The sequence below is a fragment of the Lutra lutra genome, chromosome 9 (genome assembly GCF_902655055.1).
Source record: "Lutra lutra chromosome 9, mLutLut1.2, whole genome shotgun sequence".
Classification (NCBI taxonomy): Eukaryota; Metazoa; Chordata; class Mammalia; order Carnivora; family Mustelidae; genus Lutra; species Lutra lutra.
In genome coordinates, this window is record NC_062286.1 from 106,772,879 (window position 1) to 106,795,282 (window position 22,404).

General features: G+C 40.0%; 1 long non-coding RNA gene across 1 annotated transcript; it reads left to right on the forward strand.

Annotated features, from left to right (window-relative positions):
• Positions 1-1,257: 1,257 nt before the first annotated feature.
• LOC125109722 (uncharacterized) lies at positions 1,258-21,965 on the forward strand. The gene is made up of 3 exons (XR_007130359.1): positions 1,258-1,299; positions 1,930-1,931; positions 21,867-21,965. It is a non-coding gene; the product is annotated as an uncharacterized LOC125109722 (long non-coding RNA).
• Positions 21,966-22,404: the final 439 nt, after the last annotated feature.

Below are 22,404 nucleotides of genomic sequence, written 5' to 3' on the forward strand. Positions count from 1 at the left end.
CAGTCTTTAGTTCAAAATCTAATGTGTCTGATATGAGAATCGCTACCCCGGCCTTCTTTTGAGGCCCATTGGCATGAAAGATGCTTCTCCATCCCTTCACTTTCAGTCTGGGTGTATCTTTAGGTTCAAAATGGGTCTTTTGTAGACAACATATGGATGGGTCCTGTCATTTTATCCAATCTGCAACCCTGTGCCATTTTATGAGCACATTTAGGCCATTCACATTGAGAGTGATTATTGATAGATACGTTTTTATTGACATCGTGTTACTTTTGAAGTCTTTCTTTCTGTAGATTGTCTCTATATTTCTGTTCCATGCTATTCTTAGGATTTTTCCTCTTTTATAGAACCCCCCTTAATATTTCCTGCAGTGTCGGCTTGGTGGTTGCATAGTCTTTTAAGCCTTGCCGGTCTTGGAAACTCTTTATTTCTCCATCCATTGTGAATGTCAGTCTTGCTGGATAAAGTATTCTTTTTTTTTTTTTTTTTAAATTTTTTATTTTTTCAGCATAACAGTATTCATTATTTTTGCACCACACCCAGTGCTCCATGCAATCCGTGCCCTCTACAATACCCACCACCTGGTGCCCCCAACCTCCCACCCCCCACCCCTTAACAAAATTCTCAGATCGTTTTTCAGAGTCCATAGTCTCTCATGGTTCACCTCCCCTTCCAATTTCCCTCAAATAAGTGAAACCATATGATAATTGACTCTTTCTGCTTGACTTATTTCACTCAGCATAATCTCTTCCAGTCCCGTCCATGTTGCTACAAAACTTGGGTATTCATCCTTTCTTTCTTTTTTTTTTTTTTTTTTTTTTTTTTACAGCTTTATAAACATATATTTTTATCCCCAGGGGTACAGGTCTGCGAATCGCCAGGTTTACACACTTCACAACACTCACCATAGCACATACCCTCCCCGATATCCATAACCCCACCCCCTCTCCCAACCCCCTCCCCCCATCAACCCTCAGTTTGTTTTGTGAGATTAAGAGTCACTTATGGTTTGTCTCCCTCCCAATCCCATCTTGTTTCATTTACTCTTCTCCTACCCCCTCAACCCCCCATGTTGCATCTCCTCTCCCTCATATCAGGGAGATCATATGATAGTTGTCTTTCTCCGATTGACTTATTTCGCTAAGCATGATACCCTCTAGTTCCATCCATGTCGTCGCAAATGGCAAGATTTCATTTCTTTTGATGGCTGCATAGTATTCCATTGTGTATATATACCACATCTTCTTTATCCATTTGTCTGTTGATGGACATCTAGGTTCTTTCCATAGTTTGGCTATTGTAGACATTGCTGCTATAAACATTCGGGTGCACGTGCCCCTTCGGATCACTATGTTTGTATCTTTAGGGTAAATACCCAGCAGTGCAATTGCAGGGTCATAGGGTAGTTCTATTTTCAACATTTTGAGGAACCTCCATGCTGTTTTCCAGAGTGGTTGCACCAGCTTGCATTCCCACCAACAGTGTAGGAGGGTTCCCCTTTCTCCGCATCCTCGCCAGCATCTGTCATTTCCTGACTTGTTCATTTTAGCCATTCTGACTGGTGTGAGGTGATATCTCATGGTGGTTTTGATTTGTATTTCCCTGATGCCGAGTGATATGGAGCACTTTTTCATGTGTCTGTTGGCCATCTGGATGTCTTCTTTGCAGAAATGTCTATTCATGTCCTCTGCCCATTTCTTGATTGGATTATTTGTTCTTTGGGGGTTGAGTTTGCTAAGTTCTTTATAGATTTTGGACACTAGCCCTTTATCCGATATGTCATTTGCAAATATCTTCTCCCATTCCGTCAGTTGTCTTTTGGTTTTGTTCACTGTTTCCTTTGCTGTGCAAAAGCTTTTGATCTTGATAAAATCCCAAAAGTTCATTTTTGCCCTTGCTTCCCTTGCCTTTGGTGATGTTCCTAGGAAGATGTTGCTGCGGCTGAGGTCGAAGAGGTTGCTGCCTGTGTTCTCCTCGAGGATTTTGATGGATTCCTTTCTCACATTGAGATCCTTCATCCATTTTGAGTCTATTTTCGTGTGTGGTGTAAGGAAATGATCCAATTTCATTTTTCTGCATGTGGCTGCCCAATTTTCCCAACACCATTTATTGAAGAGGCTGTCTTTGTTCCATTGGACATTCTTTCCTGCTTTGTCGAAGATGAGTTGACCATAGAGTTGAGGGTCCATTTCTGGGCTCTCTATTCTGTTCCATTGATCTATGTGTCTGTTTTTGTGCCAGTACCATGCTGTCTTGATGATGACAGCTTTGTAATAGAGCTTGAAGTCCGGAATTGTGATGCCACCAACTTTGGCTTTCTTTTTCAATATTCCTTTGGCTATTCGAGGTCTTTTCTGGTTCCATATAAATTTTAGGATTATTTGTTCCATTTCTTTGAAAAAAATGGATGGTCCTTTGATAGGAATTGCATTAAATGTGTAGATTGCTTTAGGTAGCATAGACATTTTCACAATATTTATTCTTCCAATCCAGGAGCATGGAACATTTTTCCATTTCTTTGTGTCTTCCTCAATTTCTTTCATGAGTACTTTATAGTTTTCTGAGTATAGATTCTTAGTCTCTTTGGTTAGGTTTATTCCTAGGTATCTTATAGTTTTGGGTGCAATTGTAAATGGGATGGACTCCTTAATTTCTCTTTCTTCTGTCTTGTTGTTGGTGTAGAGAAATGCAACTGATTTCTGTGCATTGATTTTATATCCTGACATGGATAAAGTATTCTTGGCTGCATGTTCTTCTCATTTAGTTCCCTGAATATATCTTGCCAGCCCTTTCTGGCTTGCCAGGTCTCTGTGGACAGGTCTGACGTTATTCTGATGGGCTTTCCTCTGTAAGTAAGGAGCCTCTTTTTCCTAGCGGCTTTCAAGAGATTATATCTACAATTATGATTCCTCAATTTGACTATCAGTTGCCTTGATGTTTTTTTGGAATCTATAATCTTGGGTGGAGACTATTTGGCCTCTAGTACATGAACGCTGGTTCCATTTGTGAGATTGGGAAAATTTTCATGAAGAACTTGTTCCATTATATCTTCTAGATTTCTTTCTTTCTCCTCCCCTTCAGGGATTCCAATAATTCTGACGTTGGAACGTTTCATGGCATCATTTATTTCCCTGATTCTGTTTTTGTGGCTTCTAAGCTGTTTGTTCCAGGCTTCCTCCTGATCCTTTCTCTCTATCTGTTTGTCCTCCAGATCACTAATTCTATCTTCTGTCTCAGTTACCCTAGCTTTAGATTGGAACTCATTGAGAGCATTGTGAACCTCATCCCCTGGTAGCTTTCAGCTCTGCCCTAACATTGTGAACATCATCTCTGGTTGCTTTCAGTTCGGCTCTAATCAATTCCGTTTGGTCATCCATGGCTTTCTCCAACCTAGATATTGCCTGTATAATTGTTAGCCTGAATTCTCTTTCCGACATATTGTCTATGTTGATAGCTGTTAGCTCTGTGGCAGAAGGCCCATCCTCTGTATTTTTCTTCTGTTGGGCATTCCTCCTCCTAGTCATTTTGGTGAGAGATGACTGAACAGATGTAGCTGGATGTATCGACTGTGGTGCAGTCAAGGTGCACCCTGGTATGCTTCTGAGCAATCAGGATTCCCCACCCAAACGAGAGAAAAAAGAAAAGAAAAAGAAAAAAAGAGAGAGAGAGAGACAGGAAAGGAAGGGAAGATAAAAGAGAAGGTTCAGCCCAAATGGGCCCCAAGGTAAGATTTATGAAGTATACAAACAAAAACAGACAAAAAGACTGATAAAAGTATATGACAAGAGAAAAAAAAATATATATATGTGCGCAAAAAGGAAGAACCTTGTCAAAAAGAACCCCAAGTGTAAGATTTATATACTATCGGGACAAACACAAAAACACAGAAACACTGGTGGAAGAAAAAGATGGGAGAGTGGTTATAAATTCTCAGTGTGGGCGAGGAAGTTTGTTTTGATTCTTCCTGGATGTATCTTGATATCTTTGTTAAAGGACTCAACTTTCCTAAAATAAAGGGGGATTAAAAAAATTGGTTTACCTATAGGGGTAGTATTGATTGGAGAAAGGGGATTACCTTGAAGTTTAACTCTATATGAATATTAGAAAATAAAAATAAAAAAGGAATAAACTAGACTAAACTAAACTAAAATAAAAAAAAAAAAGAAATTTAAAAATAGAAATGCGAAAGAAAAACACAGGTGTATGTATCAAAAAGTTCAGGTTAGAAGGTTATTATGGAATTTGATGTACTGGACATCTCACTGTGATGGTAAATAGGTTAAAAAATTATCTATATTAAAAAAAATGAGCCAGAATGGTAGGAACGAATTAAAAATAAAAGTTGTCCTATGAAGTAGTGGTGGTTGTTCTCTTGTAGTCTTTTTTTTTTTTTTTTTCTTTCCTGGTTGGTTTTCTGGGGGAGGGGCCTGCCACGTGGGTTTTCAGTCAATGATGTTCCCTGAGTTAAGTCCTCCCACCCCCCTCAAGGGGGTGGGCTCTGAGGAAACTGGTTTTTTCAGGCTTTTGTTCTCTGGAGGTTTTTATGTTTGTTCACTTTTTTTTTTCTTTCACCTTGACCACTTTTGATGGTTTTTGTTTAGAGGAAAGCAAACTGCACCCTGACCTCCCTCTCAGAGAGAAGCCTCAGTCTGCTCTCCTGTGGGTGCTGCAGAGCCCATATAAATTCCCCCTTAGCCGCTGGCAGAGCAGGTTCCAAGTCACGGTCCCTGGGGATGCAGATCTTCTGCTTGTACCCAAAACCATGGCAGTGGCAGCATTGTCTGGGCAGGTCCAGACCACCAGAGAGGTTCCAAGCAGTGATCGCACACTGAGATTTTCTCGCTGGCCCGGGCTGGGAGTGCCTGGTCTTTCTGGGTCTAAGAGCGCTGGGCTTGCGTGCACCTCTCTCAGGGGAGGGTGAGGGACACGCATGTCTCAGGCTCTGTAGCACAGCTCAGCATTCTGCTGTCTGGCGAGGCTCCCAGCCTCTCACAGGAGCCGGACCCCACACGTTCTTGGGTGAACAAATAAAATCGTAAAAAACAAAAACAAAAACAAAAAACCCCAAACAGTGGCAGCTCCTGCCTCATAGATGGTGAAGCACTGTCTCATCCCAATCTTGGTGAGAAGAGCACAACCACAACTCAGTCCTCTGGGGGGGGGGGATCTCAGTGGAGCAGTTGCTGTTGCTCTGGGATGGGGACAAGATGGTGTGGACTCCAGGCAGCTTTATTAGCTGGGTTGAACATTAGAGAATACTTAGAGGGTCCTTGGTGGAAGAAGCTATAGATGTCCATGGTGGTGATGAGCATTACCAAGGTCCTCTTGCTTTCTGTCCTCCATAGGGTGAAATTTCTCCAGGGGGATCCCTCTTGGCTCTAAGGTGCTCCACACTAAGGGTTGGGGTGATATAGGTAAATTTCTTCCTATCTTTTCTATGTGACCATCCTCAGGTGTTGTGATCGAGTTTCTCCTGCTTCACTGCAGTTCAGAGCTTTCCCAGACTTATTCTCAAGCCGTTGATAGTTGTTTATTCATTGCTTTTGTTGTTTTTGTGGGGGAGAAGAAATTGACTTCCTAGTCTGACATCTTGCTGATGTCACTAAGCTTGCTTGCTTCATTCATTCATTCTTTCATTCAGTCATTTATTCATTTTTTACTCCTTATTCCACTGACTCGAACTCCATTATAATGTTGAATACAAGTCATGAAAATGGATACTCTCCATGTTAATGATATTAGTGGGAACACATTCTGTTTCCAACATTAAATATGTTAGCCATGAGGTTTTTGTAGAGGACTTCATCAAATCCTCTTCTATTCCTAGCTTGATTTTTATTAAAGTTAGATTTTTGTCAAAATTTTTTTCTCTGTCTACTGAAATCCTGTTTTGTTCCTTTGAACATTTTTTAATGTGAGCTACATTGATTGTTATTTGTATATTATCCAATCATGCATTTTAGGTAAAATATCATTGATCACGATGTGTTATTCTTTTCAGATATTGTTGGATTCAATTTCTTAAAATTTTATTTATAATTTTGCATATTTGAGAGACATGGTCTATTGTTCACCTTTCTTATAATATCTCATTCTTATTTTGATACAGGGTTATGGTGACCTCATAGAATAATTTATTCATTAGAATGAATTTTGAAGTATTCTTCCTCTTTAGCTTTTGCAAATTCCTGCAGAATTAGTATAAATTTTTTTTTCCTGTATGTGTAAGAATTCAATGTAGAGCCACCTGGGACTGAAGTTTTCTATTTGGAAAAATTTTCAGCTTTAAAGTCCATTTCAGGGACGCCTGGGTGGCTCAGTTGGTTAAGCAGCTGCCTTCGGCTCAGGTCATGATCCCAGCGTCCTGGGATCGAGTCCCGCATCGGGCTCCTTGCTCGTCAGGGAACCTGCTTCTCCCTCTGCCTCTGCCTGCCATTCTGTCTGCCTGTGCTCGCTCTCTCTCCCTCGCTCTCTCTGACAAATAAATAAATAAAATCTTTAAAAATAAATAAATAAAATAAAGTCCATTTCATTAATGGATACAAGGTTATTTGGGTCATAGATTTCCTCTTTATTGAATTTTGATAATTTGTGTATTTTAAGGACTTTTCCCCTATTCTGTTATTCAGCTTATTGACCTAATATTTTCCATAATATTCCCTTTATATATTTTTATTCATGGAGACTGTGATTTCACTTCTCTCATAAATGGTAAACTGTGCCTTCCCACTTCCTTTCTTTCAGAAGTGTGGCTAGGTTTATCACTTTCTGTTTTCAAGGAACCAGCTTTTAGTTTCACTGATTTGTCTCTATCATTTTTCTGTTTGTATTTCACTTATATATCCTGTTATTTTATTTTTGTTATTAATTTGACTCTTTTGCTCTTTTTCTGATTTCTTTTTTTTTTAAGATTTTATTTATTTATTTGACAGAGAGAGAGAGATCACAAGTAGGCAGAGAGGCAGGCAGAGAGAGAGGGGCAAGCAGGCTCCCCGCCGAGCAGAGAGCCCAATGTAGGGCTGGATCCCAGGACCCTAGGATCGTGACCTGAGCCGAAGGCAGAGGCTTTAACCCACTGAGCCACCTCAGTGCTCCTCTTTTTCTGATTTCTTAATGTATAAGCTGTGGTCATTCATTTGAGAACTTTCGATTTTTTTCTAATACATGAATTTCTTTCTCTAAACTTACCCCAGATTACTGTTAGTAGTATTTCACAAATTTGGTATTTTGGTTTTAAATTTTATTTAGTTTGAAGTACTTCATAATTTCACTTTTAAATTCTCCTCTAAACTATAGGATTAGTTAGGACTTTGTTATTTATTTTCTAAATATTTGGGGGATTCTGCAGAGTCTGTTACTCTAGTTACAAATACTTTGTGTGATTTTGAATTTTTATATTTTGATTTGTTTTATGACCCATAGTATTTATTTTGGTAGGTTCCATGTGTCCTTTTGATTTTATTTTATTTATTGGAGATAGAGAAAGAGACAGGGTCAGTACAAGCAGAGAGAATGGCAGGCAGAGGGAGAAACAGACTCCTCCCCACTGAGCAAGGAGCCTGATTGGGGCTCAATTCTAGGACCCTGAGATCATGACCTGAGCCGAAGGCAGCCACTTAACTGACTGAGTCACCTGGGCTCCCAGTTCTATGTGCCCTTGTAAAGGATATGCATTCTGCTATTGTTGGGTAGACTGTATAATTAGGTTAAGGTAAAATATCATTGATCACTGTTCAAATCTTCTATTCAAATCTTCTATTTTCTTATTGTGTCCACTTGTTCTATCATTATTGATGGAAGGGTATTGAAATCTCAAACTAATAACTGTAGATTTGTCTGCTACAGAGTTCCATTTTAACATTCTATTACAAACAACGTTGCCTGTATATCTGTGTAAATGATTATGTAATAGTTTTCTATGGATGCCAAAATAAATGACCACAGACAGTAGTTAAAACAACACCCTTTTATTATCTGTCTTTCTAGGTCGTAAATCTGGGCATGGCATACTGGGTTCTCTGCTCATTGTATCATAAAGTGGAAGCCCAAGTGTCAGGTGGGCTCAGCTGAGGTCCTATTCCAAGCCTGTTCACATAATTTAGTTCTCTGTAGCTATTGGACTGAGGTACCCCCCGCCTTTTTTCTCCAGCTGTTGAGCTAGAAATTGCTACTAGACCTACTGAAGGCCACCCTCAGATTTTGGTGCTGTGGTCCTCTCACAGCGTGGAGTTTCCCTTCTTCTAGAAAGGGCTTAGTGCCACTTGTAAGGTCATTATGTCAGGCCCACCTAGGATAATCTTTCTTCTGATTAACTCAAAGTTAGCTGGCCGGACACCTTACTTAGATCAGCAGAGGCCCTTCAAATGACCATACGATGGAATCTAATTACAAGAGTAGAATCATATCATATTCACGGGTCCTACCCACACCCAGGGAGTGGGAATTCTATAAGGACATGTTTCGTTGGGGGTCATTTTAGAATCCTGCCTGCCACCAATTATCTGACTAGAAAAGTAATCTGAAATGATACACACCAAGGTTGTAATATTTATTAGATTAAAAATATGATGGGGTAGGTAGAGTAAAATAGATGGGAATGGGAGCAAGATGTTAAAAAAAAAGCTGGAGGAAAAGAGGGGGGAAAAGCTGCAGTAAAAATTAAGTAAACATGTAGACTATAAAAATCCCCCTTGTATGATCATCATATAAAACTGTAACCTTTTGGATCTGCACTTGGACTAAAACTGGAAGTTGTATTAGAAAAATAAAAATACTGTCTTTGCCTTCAGGACGGAGTGATGATTGATGGTTTTTTTTTTTCCTCCCTTGAATTTTTACTTCAGTAGAAACTTTTCACTTTCAACAACAAAACATTTTAAAACCCAGCATCAATCCCAAAATCTTGGTTCCTTTTAGAGATCCTAGAGATAATAGTTCATGAGAAAAAATTATTTTTTATTTCCAGTGTTTTCCTTTTACAGAGAATGAAAATTTATCCAGGCAATTAAGGGCCAGTTTCATGATGGCAGGCAAAGAGGTAAAGGATTCCTGTGATAAATCTGTCTCTGAACAATAACAGCACAGTATGCCTTTGATTTTTCCGTAGGATGCCACAAGTCGAGATAATTGAATTCATTTCGTTCACTAATATTTGGGTGAATGTTGACGCTAAAGCACCTTAAGTTAGAATTATTTGAAGATTCTGTTCTATATGGCTGTCCTCGGGCACATGGAAGCCCTGATTTTGAGCAAGAATTTCTCCCTGTTTTCTCCTCCACACACGTTATGTTAAGCTGTCATTCATAGCCAAAGCAGGAATTCAAGACTGTCTTGGAATAACTTGGATGACAGAAGCTCTCTCACAGTATGTAGCTCTCAAAAAAATTAAAAAGTCACATCACTACAGATCTTTTTTTTTTGATGTGTTCGGTATTTCCAGATCCATCTTACAATGACAAATTAAGACATTTGTACAATGAACTCTGACACTGGTGTGACTGCAACTGTCCCTGGTCCTACATAGCTTTTCATTTTTTTCTGGGATGCATCTTTGATAATACTCTCTAAATGCCCTGAATCCCTTCAGAAGCAACTCACTGACAACTGGTAGTTGAAAATAATCTCTACCTTTTCCAGCCCCGTCAGTGAACCTCCCTGTTGAAAGACGCTTAGGTATGAAGCTGAACTCTGAAGAATGTGGCTATGGAAAATCAAATTCTGGAATTACGACTTTGCAAAACCTATTATATAATAGCTTCAAAACACCAAACCATTTAACATAAACTGCAGCTTACTAATAAAATAAGCTATAATTTTTTTGTGACCACAAATACCTGTTTGCCTCTAATTTTATTTTATTTTTTTTAAAGATTTTATTTATTTATTTGACAGAGAGAAATCACAAGTAAGCAGAGAGGCAGGCAGAGAGAGAGGAGGAAGCAGGCTCCCCGCTGAGCAGAAAGCCCGACGTGGGGCTTGAACCCAGGACCTGGGATCATGACCTGAGCCGAAGGCAGCGGCTTAACCCACTGAGCCACCCAGGCGCCCCTGCCTCTAATTTTATTGTATGTAGAAGTCCACTGTGATTTTTTTTTTAATGACAAAAGAATACCAGCATGGTATTTGACAATTTTTTTTTCTTAAATCAGTTCATTTAATCAGGCATAGGTAATCTGTGAGTTGTACAGAATCCATCCAAAATGCAAATTTACTGCTTAGTTGAAGGGAAACATATATAGAAAAATCTAATGTGTTTTTTAATTTAATTAATTAATTAACTAATTAATTTTAAAGATTTTATTTATTTATTTGACAGAGAGAGACACAGAGAGGGAACACAAGCAGGGGGCGTGGGAGAGGGAGAAGCAGGCTTCTCGCTGATCTAGGACCCTGGGATCATAACCTGAGCTGAAGGCAGATGCTTAACGTCTGAGCCACCCAGGCTCCCCTCTACTGTGTTTTTTGTTACTTTGAAATTCTCACTTGAGTTTTTACATTTTCAGAAGCATTTTTTTTTCTGTCACGTAACATATATTTATTTAATTTCTAATTTGTTGTGTGCATTTGCTTAGTATTTGAGATTGAAAGTGAATATGGATAGGATCTTTGCCTTCATAGAACGCACCACCTTCCTGTGGGAGACATTTAGCAGTCATGAGGTATGTAAGTTAGGATCATAAGAAAAGTTACCATGTTTCACTTATTTGTGGAGCATAACAAATAGCATGGAGGACAAGGGGAGATGGAGAGGAGAAGGGAGTTGAGGGAAATTGGAAGGGGAGGTGAACCATGAGAGACTATGGACTCTGAAAAACGATCTGAGAATTTTGAAGGGGTGGGGGGTGGGAGGTTGGGGGCACCAGGTGGTGGGTATTGTAGAGGGCACGGATTGCATGGAGCACTGGGTGTGGTGCAAAAATAATGAATACTGTTATGCTGAAAAAAAAAAAAGTTACCATGATTTTCTGCTGGCATTTGGTGAATACCCATGGAGGCATTTCATTGGTCAGGCAGTCTTTATTCACAGCCTGATAAGTGCCAGACACCATGCTGAAATTAGATAAATACATAAGGAACAAAAAACAGCAGCAGGAAAGAGAACCCTTCAATGTAATTATAGTTCTACAGACTAAATACAAACATTGTGATGTGTAAAATGTAGGGGGCTATTGTTTACTCTTGCCTGTCTTATGTTTGTATGTGTATGTATTCTGTCTTCCTACCTACCCACCCACCCATCTATTTATTGGTGGGAAAAGCAGACCAGATGAATAAGGAAGATTCCACAGAGGAGATGGACCCATTTTATATACTGAAGGTTAGGGGGAAGATACCACTCTCTAGAAGAGAATGTTTAGGTCAGGAATAGAGTATATATGCCAAGATTAATTACATGTGTTGTGTATCCCAGGTATGAGACCCATCTTGGTAGCCAATGCTGTAGGTGCTCTACTGTTTCTACCTTGGTCCTTGCCATTTCCTGTCCAACTTCCACCATCCGGCACTGCTCTCTTCATTTCAGTGCTTTTTCTACTTGACAGAGCCTATTCTGTCCATGCATGTTGCTGGAAATAAACTCCTTTTAGGATCAGCTTGCAACCAGTGGTAGATAGAGGTCGGTGGGATAACTAGCCCACCTCTCTTACTTCTGGGATAGGAACAGTTGAAGTGTGCATTCTAAACTGTTGTCCAGAGTTCCCCAGCAGGATGACAACCTAATTGTCCACAGTGGTGATCTGTTTGATAATGCACTTATGGCTGCCTTGCCTTCTCGGTGTCACTTCCCCATTCCCCCAAGGGATCCTAGGTCACGTCCTAAATGACTTGCACTTGAGTCTTTGCCCCCAGGTTTTGCTTCTGGGAAAACCTGACCTAAGACATTCCCTATTCCTCATAACCCACAGTTTATGCCGTTAGGGTGCTCCCTGTCACTTCATTCATCTAGTAGGACCCAGATCAATTCAGCATTTAGAACCAACAAATAAACAGGGCCCCCATTAAAATCCTTTGTGATTAATATATAATGTAATATATATTATAATATAATATTATATATTAATATATATTATTAATACTAATATATTAATAATATTTATTATAATATAATGTAATATAATTACATTCTGTTGATTAATATACTCAACAGAAGTATAGATTTATATTTCTGAACAGTACCTCAAAGGTGGTTTTCCAAGTCTTTCATTTTTCTACCTTTATGAGAACTTGAATCCAAAACTCTTAACTTCCAGGCTAAGGCTGTCTCCAAATAGTGAAGTTGTGTCAGAAAGGAAGGTTAGCAGAAAATAATCAGGTGCAAAATTGAGATTTCTGATATGGCTGTAGCCATTGTTGCATAACAGATCACCTTGAGACTTAGTGGCTTAAAGCAATTATCATTTATTATTGCCAACAAGTCTGAGTCACATGGGTGGTTCTGCTAACCTGACTGAGGTTCATCTGATCTTGGCAAGTCTGCTTATGTGTCTTTGGTCAGCAGATGGGTGTGCTACAGGTTAGCAGTTGGCAGGTTGGGACAGTGAGAATATCTGATCTGCACAGGTTCTCCTCTTCCACTGGGGCCAATTTGTTTACATGACAGACAGGAGCACAAGAAGGAAAGCAGAAATGTGCAAGGATTTTTGAGATCTAAGTTCAGAACTAGAAGAGCATCACTTAACTGTTTTCTATTGGTTAAATCAGGTCCTAAAACCAAGCTAAATTCAACAGGTAGAGAAATAACTCCTCTGAATAGAATTTTTCAAAATCACATTGCAAAAGGATGTGGGTATATGGAGAGAAATAATTGTAGCCATTTTTTTTTTTTAATTAAAACAACCTATTTCTGGCCAGCATAGTCCTAAATACAGTCTCTGCTTACCAGATGCCTGGGACATTTTGTAAAGAGTGGGAAGGGAGCCACGTTAACCACAACATAACTTTATTCAGTCTCCCTGCAAGCCATTTTTTCCTGTTATTCCTCCCCTTGGGCATTGCCTGTGATAATTTTCTAATGTTTCAGAAATTCTGATGTCTGGTCCACTGGTTTTTTCCTTTTTTCCTATTTTAGTGTTCTCAAGTTGCAGATTACACCACTAACTTAATTGAACTATGGAGCATTTATTAGAAATGTTATAGCATAAGAATTGTATTCTCTAAATTTTATAATAGCTACTCATAGGGGAACCTGCACATAGTGAGAAGGATTGGGAGGGAAAACAGGAGGGCTCTAAGTGTAAAGACAGTCAAGAAGTAACATTCTTGCCACCCTGTGGTAATTTCTGAAATTGCATTATTCCAAAGCACTGGAAATGTGGCTGCTGTGCATGGCTATGTTTAAGTTTCTGTGCTGGGTGCCAGTGAGGGTGAAATGGACTGTGCTTGGTAGAGAGAGACCTCTTCAGGTAGCAGAACTGAATGGAGCCTGTCAATCCACCTAATTTTGTCATGTTTCCAACCTTACCATCAGCCTCATCTCCATAGTGATGGGCAGATGTCTGTGTCTCCTCCTAGGATCAGGATATTAGAAGCAGAAGAAACCTGTGTGTGTGTGTGTGTGTGTGTGTGTGTGTGTGTGTGTGTGTGTGTGTGTGTGTTAAGATTTTATTTATTTATTTGACAGACAGAGATCACAAGTAGGCAGAGAAGCAGGCAGAGAGAAAGAGGAGGAAGCAGGCCCCCTGCCGAGCAGAGAGCCCGATGCGGGGCTCGATCCCAGAACCCTGGGATCATGACCTAAGCCGAAGGCAGAGGCTTTAACCCACTGAGCCACCCAGGCACCCCGAAACCTTTGTGTTCTTCTAACTCAGCTCTCTGAGCTTTTTGTTAGGTAAACTTTTTGTTTGTTTGTTTGTTTTTAATGACAGTGTGCATGCAGAAAACTACAGGGGTCATAATTTAGTAGCTCAATGAATGCACGATATAACCACAGCATGTAGACTGCACCCAGATCAGGAAATAGAAAATTACAAACCTGCAAGAAGCCCCCCCTCATGTCCTGTTCAGTCACCGTGCCTCTTTCTTTATCTTAACTTCTATCAGCGTGGATATGTTTAGCCTTTCTGTGAACTTCTTAGAAGCGGAATTCTACCGTTCTCTTTTGCATCTGTCTTGCTCACTCAGTACCCTCACTCAGTACCTCTGTGAGATTCATTCTTGTAGATTATTCATTTTCATTACTGTGTAATGTTTTAATACCTGATTACGTAATTCAGTTCTATAGTTTATGATCACTGGGTTGTTGGCAGTTCTGACTGTCACAAATTATCCTACTGTGAACATTTTCGTACATGTCTTTTGGTACGCATGAGCTTGTATTTCTATGGTGTACCTGTCCATGAGTGGAATTTGGGGGTCATGTATATGGATGTGTTTGGCTTTAGTAAATTCTACTAGTTTTCCAAAGTGGCTGTACCAAAAATAGTCACATTGGACGTTATGAACTTTGAAGGGACAATTCAGTCCATAATGTTATGGATGTCTGTCTTTTTAACTTTTATTTTCAGTGACATAATAAATTGTAAAGACATGTTCAGGGAGGTCCTGTGCGCCCTTCATCCAGCCTCCCCTAAAATTAAAGTTGTGTGTGTGTGTGTGTGTGTGTGTGTATTTTTTCTTTTTTTAAATAAGCAGACTGAAAGAGACAAAGTGATGTGGTTGAAGCCTCACAGCTAGTGAGTTACAAGTTTATAAATGAATGAAGTACAGGCTTTCTGATGACTCATAAAAAGCTATTCAAAGTTCTCTTTAACATGGTCTTAAAGTTTACAAATCCCTTTATGTTTTTTAAATTAGGCAGTTCGAGACACTTGGGTGGCTCAGTCAGTTAAGTGTCTGCCTTCGGCTCAGGTCATGATCCCAGCACGATCCTGGGATCAAGTTCCTGCATCGCGCTCTTTGCTCAGGACAGAGCCTGCTTCTCCCTCTGCCCCTCATCCTGCTCATGTGATCATTCTCTTTCTCTGACAAAAAAATAAATAAAATCTTTAAAAAATAATAGTCAGTATGACCTCTCAGTAAGATACAAAGAATATGTAAACCTATTTTCTTAGATTTGGGGGAGACATTAGTGTCAAGCCATATAAGATCAGTGTTTACTAGATGAAGTAGTTATGGAATGTTGATAGCAACAGCATCGTTCCATGTGGTGGGTATTTTAATGTCCATTTTTTAGAAGGATGTGATGCACAATGAGGGATATGGTTTTATGAGGGACCACATTGATAATCCACAGAGCCTGAACTTGCACTTGAATGTCTGACCTATATGTCAGTAGCTGATACTAGTAACTTCCTTGATAATACACACTGCATTGCCTTTCTACCCTTCCCTGTCTTAGTTGCCCATCCTCCTGCCAAAATCATTTGACATCACATCCCAAATAAAGTACTTGCAAGAAAATTCTTTTTTTTTTTAAGATTTTATTTATTTATTTGACACACAGAGATCACAAATAGGCAGAGAGGCAGACAGGGGGGCAGGGGAAGCAGGCTCCCTGCTGAGCAGAGAACCTGATGCAGGACTTGAACCCGGGACTCTGAGATCATGACCTGAGCGGAAGGCAGAGGCTTTAACCCACTGAGCCACCGAGGTGCCCCAGTACTTGCAAGAAAATTCCTGCTCAAGATCTGTCCCTGGGAGAATCCAAGTGAAAATACTCATCTGCACTAATTTTTCTCCTTTCATCTATCTCCTTAATTTCTGTTCAGGTCCAGAAATAATTGGAAAGGATGTTTCTATATGACCCTTTCAGGACTTCTCCATTGTTACTGAAAAGTTAGCATATGCATAATCAGTTTCTTCTGCAGGATTGATATTTTCTGTGGCCACCATCTTCATCTCATGGTTTTTATCTAGATTAATTGCTTGAAGGACCCTGGTTTGGGGGAAGTTGAGTTTTTTACTTGACCTTTTTACCAGGAATATTTGTGTATTACAGGAAAGTCCTCTTTTGCTCCCTGACCTTAGGTACTCCAAGAGAAAACCCTTCTATGCTAGAATAAAGGTCATGCCTTCTTCAATTATAGCTAATCCTGAAGCACGAGAGTTTAACGAATGGTTAAATCCATATTAAATTTAATTACAAATAGATGAGTATATAGCATTCCAATCCATGCTCCAGTGATTTATGGAATAAATGTGCCGGAATACTGCTGTTCAAATCCAAAGCAGTAGAAGAGTCTCAGCAATCAGCAATCACAAGGACAACTTTAGGACAAAAGCCATTGCTAAGCATTAGTCAGGCAGTTAAGATTAACATGGGATAGCACAACCCTCCATTAGTTACTCATCAGCAAACCCAGAAAAAAATAGGAGTTAGATTATAGCTCTTTGGTGTACTTTGAAAAGTGAGAAAATAGAAAAGCACCGAGGCAGAGCAAGAACCCGGGGCCAAGCTCAAGCAACCAGCTAAGTTGCTGAGCTGTCAAACAGTAAGCTCTCTCAGTCTTAATCCATCGTACAAACAGCCATTGCAAGGAATGAGAAGATGCAAGACACTAATTCAGTCGTTTCAATCTTCAGTGTGCATCAGAATCACCTAGGGGGCTTGTTAAAACACAGATTGTTGTGCTCCATCACCCAGAATTTCTCATGCAGTAGGGCTGAGATGTGGGCCCTGAGACTTTGCATCTCTAACAAGTTCCCAGGTTATGCTGATATTGCTAGTCCAGAGAATGATTGTGAGAAAGACTGCCAATGAAACAGACTTACCCTAAAATGCATCTCCGATGCTACTTCTGCAAGGAGCTTGGCCCATCCCGTTGGCAGACTCAAGGAAATGTTCTTGCTGGAAGCACGGGTTTAACCTTCAGGTCTGGGCAGAGAATGTTGGAGGTGGAACGCCAAGGAGTTAGGTCTCAAAACCAGGCGGCCAGGAGGAATTTGGATTTGTAAAGATCAGAAGGAAACACAGGCAGAAAATGAGAGTGAAGTTTAGAAATGCTGAGCCCAGTAACACTCAAGTTCGCAATGACCACTCTTGCTCTCCCATCCAGTTTGCTTTCTGCATGGCTTTTGACAACAAGGGAAGAAAGGAGTTTGTCGTCCAAAGTAAATGCTGGACCATGAGGAATAACGGCACAGCATTACAATACCTTCACGTCCCCCCCAACCCCTTCAACACGTATACCTGAAGTTTCCTCATAATGGGTACTTTGATGAATGCTTGACTATAACCTCACTCCATAAGTGTCTGGGATTGGCCATGCTCTTCTTCCTTACCATTTTTAGTATAGTCTCTTGCACTGTCCTTCTTTCTGTTCCAGACTTTGTTGATTTAACTTAATTGTGGAAAGAAGCTCTTTCCTCTCTCTTTTATTTAAATATAACACCTCCGTTCACTAATACTAGGTAGCAAATTGAATTTAATGCAAATATCTTGGCCTTCAGAATTTTACATAATTGATTTTTAAATCGCAGCTCTGCAATTCACTGGCTTTTGAAATTTGATCAAGTTATTAAGTCTTCTTGGGCTTGTTTTTTGCATCTGTTTGCCTCAGCTTGGAGGGCCACAACAGTACTACAGATGGGGTGGGTTAAGCGACTGGATTTATTTTCTCACATTTCAGAGGTCTTGAAGTTTAAAAACAAGGTATTGGCGAATTCAGTTTCTGGTGCTTGCAGATGGCGGCCTCCTCACTGTGTCCTTACACGGCCTTTCCTCTGTGGGAGTGGAGGAGAGCGAGAGCAAGCTCTGGTGTCTTTCTCTTCTGGTAAGGATACCAGTCCTTTCAGATTAGGGCTCCACGCCTATGACCTCGTTCAACCTTAATTGCATCCTCAAAGGCCCTATCTCCAAATATAGTCACTTTGAAGGGAACCCAGTTCAGCCCATACCATGACATAATGCAAATGGAAATAATAAAATTTAGGTCAAAAGTGTATTGTTGGGGAGCACCTGGGGGGTGCAGAGGGGTAAGCATCCAAATCTTGGTTTTGGCTCAGGTCATGATTGTTATTGTTATTGTTAGAATTGAGACGATATAGTTCTTTGCTAAAAGTGAGATTTAAAAAAAAAAATCTTTATTTTACTGTCTTTTTGTAAAATGAAATTTTACTCATTTAATCATTCAGCAAACTGAATACTTATAATATGCTGGTTCCATTTCTCAATGCTTGGAAACATAGTCCACTAGCCACAGAGTTGCTCTTTGGTTGGAAAGACTATAAAAACAAAAGTGAGGTAAATACATCTGTTTCTCTGCTTGTGATAAGTAATGTGGAGAAAGATCAACCAGGAGGTGATTTTATATATGGCGATCATGGAAGGTGTCTCTAAAGAGGTAATATGCATCTGGTGGAAAAAGCTGAATAGTCAGTATAAAGACCCTCATCTGGGAAGTGGTGTCTTTCCTTCTGGCAATGCTGACAGTCTTCCACAGGGATACTCACTTATGGCAGAAGGGAAAGAATGTTAAATTCTTAAATTCTGTTACATCACAGGCAAAGAAGTTTGGGTGATTAAGAATGACTGAAGCTGGGGCGCCTGAGTGGCTCAGTCCATTAAGCATCTGCCTTTGGCTCAGGTCATGATCCCGGGGTCCTGGGATCAACCCCAAATCGGACTCCCTGGTTGGCAGGAAGCCTGCTTCTCCCTCTCCCACTCCCCCTGCTTGTGTTCCCTCTTTCTCACTGTGTCTCTCTCTGTCAAATAAATATAATATTAAAAAAAAAAAATGAAGTTGAGTCCAGATTTTTTCTTCACAAGTTGCAGGACTGAAAAATGATCTCTTATGATCTTGGTTTTCTTACCAGGAAAAAGAGGTTAAAATAGTGTCTTCCTCATCTAGCTGCTTCAAGGATTAGGGGAACTTTGCATGAAATGCACTTGGTGGACACAGGAGTTGAAAAAACTCTTGTATCATCATCTTTACCATTGCTGCTATAAGCTGGTAACTTTCCTAAGACAACTGCCAAAGTCCTGGTAATGTTTATGGTTTATGTGTGAGTTCACTTTTGAAAAAAACTGGTGATATTTGAATAATGATTACCTCTGAGGATGAAGAAGTGTCTTTCACTTTAGGGATTAGAAAACTTAAGGAATGGACCCTGGGTGTGTGTGTGTGTGTGTGTGTGTGTGTGTATTTATGTCAGTTTAAAGTGTTCGGAATTAACTTGGAAAAGATAAATGACATTAGTAGAAAAAATGTGAAGTGCATATGGTGAATTCTATAATAGCATTGTGCCAGTGTTAATTTTTCAAGTTTTGTAAATGAACTATGGTTATGTAAGATTTAAACATTAGGAGAAGCTGGGTACAGAGTGTACAAAAAATCTCTGTAACATTGCAGCTCTTCTGTAAATTTAAATTACCTCAGGTTTTAAAAAGTGTTAAGAGCTAGAATGGTAGGTAGTGTTTTAGTTTTTAATAGCCTTGTATGGGACAAATATTTATTTTTTGAAGACACATTTGTTTTTTCTGGGAATAGCTAAAATGCATCCAGAAACAAGTTGTGGCAGAGAAATGCTATGGGCTCACTAAAACCAGTTTCCTCTCTCCCCTGGGCTCTATCTTGGACTACATTTCCTAGCCTCCCTTGCACTTAGTTGGTCATGTGACTGCATGTGGTGAGAGGAATGTGATCAGTCCGTATGTACAGTCTTCAGGCCTGGACTATGAAAACCTCCTATAATCCTCTGTGTTCTCCCCGCCTCCATCTGACACCCTAGGTGACAGAAAGTGAGTAAGATGAAGGGAACGTGGCCCTGAATGAGCATACAAGCCTGATGTCCAATCAGACATTCGGTTTGGGCTTTGATGGGTAAAAGGAACTTTTGGGGGGATTGAATCACTGAAATTGGTTACTTACCTAACTAATGCAGAAAATTCTGGGCACCATGCTGTGGAATTTTTTTTTTTAAAGATTTTATTTATTTATTTGACAGAGATTACAAGTAGACAGAGAGGCAGGCAGAGAGAGAGAAGGGGAAGGAGGCTCCCTGCTGAGCAGAGAGCCCGATGTGGGGCTCGATCCCAGGACCGCAGGATCATGACCTGAGCTGAAGGCAGAGGCTTTAACCCACTGAGCCACCCAGGTGCCCCACCATGCTGTGGAATTTAATTGTATGGTATTTTTTTGGTTAAACATAATTAGGCTCTGGAAAAAAATCTCAAAGGGGGTAAATATTCCCAACATAAAATTCCGTGATGGATATTTTCAAATGAGATACATTAGTTGGATGTGTCCGTTCTGGTATTTGTATTTTAATGGTTTATATTCACATGTAATTAAAGACTGTAAGCTTCGCAAAGGTAGGGATCATGACTATCTTGTTCTTGGTTGTATTCCCAAACTTAACACAGTGCCCTGCTTTCAGTAAAATTTAATTGAATCAGGAAAGTATGGAAATAACTGAATGACTGATTGCTTGGTTCATACAAATGAGGAGAGAGTTTTTCGTTATATATATATTTCTAAAGATTTTATTTATTTGACAGAGATCACAAGTAAGCAGAGAGGCAGGCAGGAGTGGGGTGGGGGGGGAAGCAGGCTCCCCACTGAGCAGAGAGCCTGACTTGGGGCTTGATCCCAGGACCCTGAGATCATGACCTGAGCTGAAGGCAGAGACTTAACCCCTTGAGCCACCCAGGCACCCCTTCATTATATATTTTGAAGTGAATATAGCAATGAAGTTTTAGTAGTAGTTAAAACATATTATTTTATACCTCAACTCTCTTTGAATCAATAAGCATGAACCTACATAGTGCTTTTCGTCCCATACTGTGTTTTTTTTTTTAAGATTTTACTTATTTATTTGACAGAGATCACAGTAGGCCGAGAGGCAGGCAGAGAGAGAGAGGTGGAAGCAGGCTCCCCACTGAGCAGAGAGCCTGATGCGGGGCTCGATCCCAGGACCCTGGGATCATGACCTGAGCCGAAGGCAGAGGCCCCCCACCCACCGAGCCACCCAGGCGCCCCCCATACTGTGTTTTGTCTTATAGTTTAAAATTTTTTTTTGCCTGGCACATCGTAGGTGCTATATAAGCACATGTTGAATGAATTAATGAATTTTACAAACACTAATCAACTTGGTTAGATTGGGGGTATATGTGGTAATGAGGACTACTTTTTTTTTTTTTTTTTAGGTTTCAATTACAGTTAACAGTGTTAGTATCAGGTGTACAATATAGTGATTTAACAATTCCATATATCACCCAGTGCTCATCATGACATCCTTAATCCACATCACCTATTTTAACCCCTCCCCTGATCCACCTCCCCTTTGGTAACCAACAGTTTTTTCACTTAAGAGTGTTTCCTGTTTGGGGCACCTGGGTGGCTCAGTGGGTTAAAGCCTCTGCCTTTGGCCCAGGTCATGATCCCAGGGTCCTGGGATCAAGCCCCACATCGGGCTCTCTGCTCAGCAGGGAGCCTGCTTCTCTTCCTCTCTCTTTGCCTACTTGTGATCTCTGTCTGTCAAATAAATAAAATCTTAAAAAAAGTGTTTCCTGCTTTGTCTTATTTTTTTCCCTTTTGTCTCTTAAATTCCAAACATGAGTAAAATCATATGGTATTTGTCATTCTGATTTATTTCACTCAGCATTATACTCTCTGGCTCCAGCCATGTCATTGCAAATGGCAAGATTTCATTCTTTTTTTTTTTTTAAAGATTTTATTTATTTATTTGACAGAGAGAAATCACAAGTAGGCAGAGAGGCAGGCAGAGAGAGAGGAGGAGGCAGGCTCCCTGCTGAGCAGAAAGCCCGATGCAGGGCTCAAACCCAGGACCTGGGATCATGACCTGAGCCGAAGGCAGCGGCTTAACCCACTGAGCCACCCAGGCGCCCCGCAAGATTTCATTCTTTTTACAGCTGAATAATATTCTGTTGTGTATATATACTGCTTACTTATCCATTTCTTGGCTATCAGAAAAAATGCTGCTTTAAACATAGGGGTGCATGTGTCTCTTTGAATTAGTGTTTTTGTATTCTTTGGGTAAATACCCGGTAATGTAAATACTGGATCATAGGGTTTCTTAACTTAAATTTTCTTAAATTTTTCACTTTTTGAGGAACCTTCATACTGTTTTACAGAGTGGCTGCACCAGTTTGCATTCCAATCAGTGGTATGTAAGTGTTCCTTTTTCTCCACATCCTCGCCAGCACTTTTTCTTGTGTTGTGGATTTTAACCATTTTGACAGGTGTGAGGTGATCTCATTGTGGTTTTGATTTCCTTTTCCCCAACGGTAAGTGATGATGAACATCTTTTCATGTGTCTGTTGGCCATCTGGATGTCATCTTTGGAGAGATGTCTGTTCATGCCTTCTGCCCATTTATAATCAGGTTGTTTTCTTTTTTGGGGTATTGTGAAAGTTCTTTATTTTGGATGCTAACCCTTTATTGGAAATGTCATTTGCAAATATCTTCTCCCATTCTGTAGGTTGTCTTTTAGTTTTGTTGATTATTT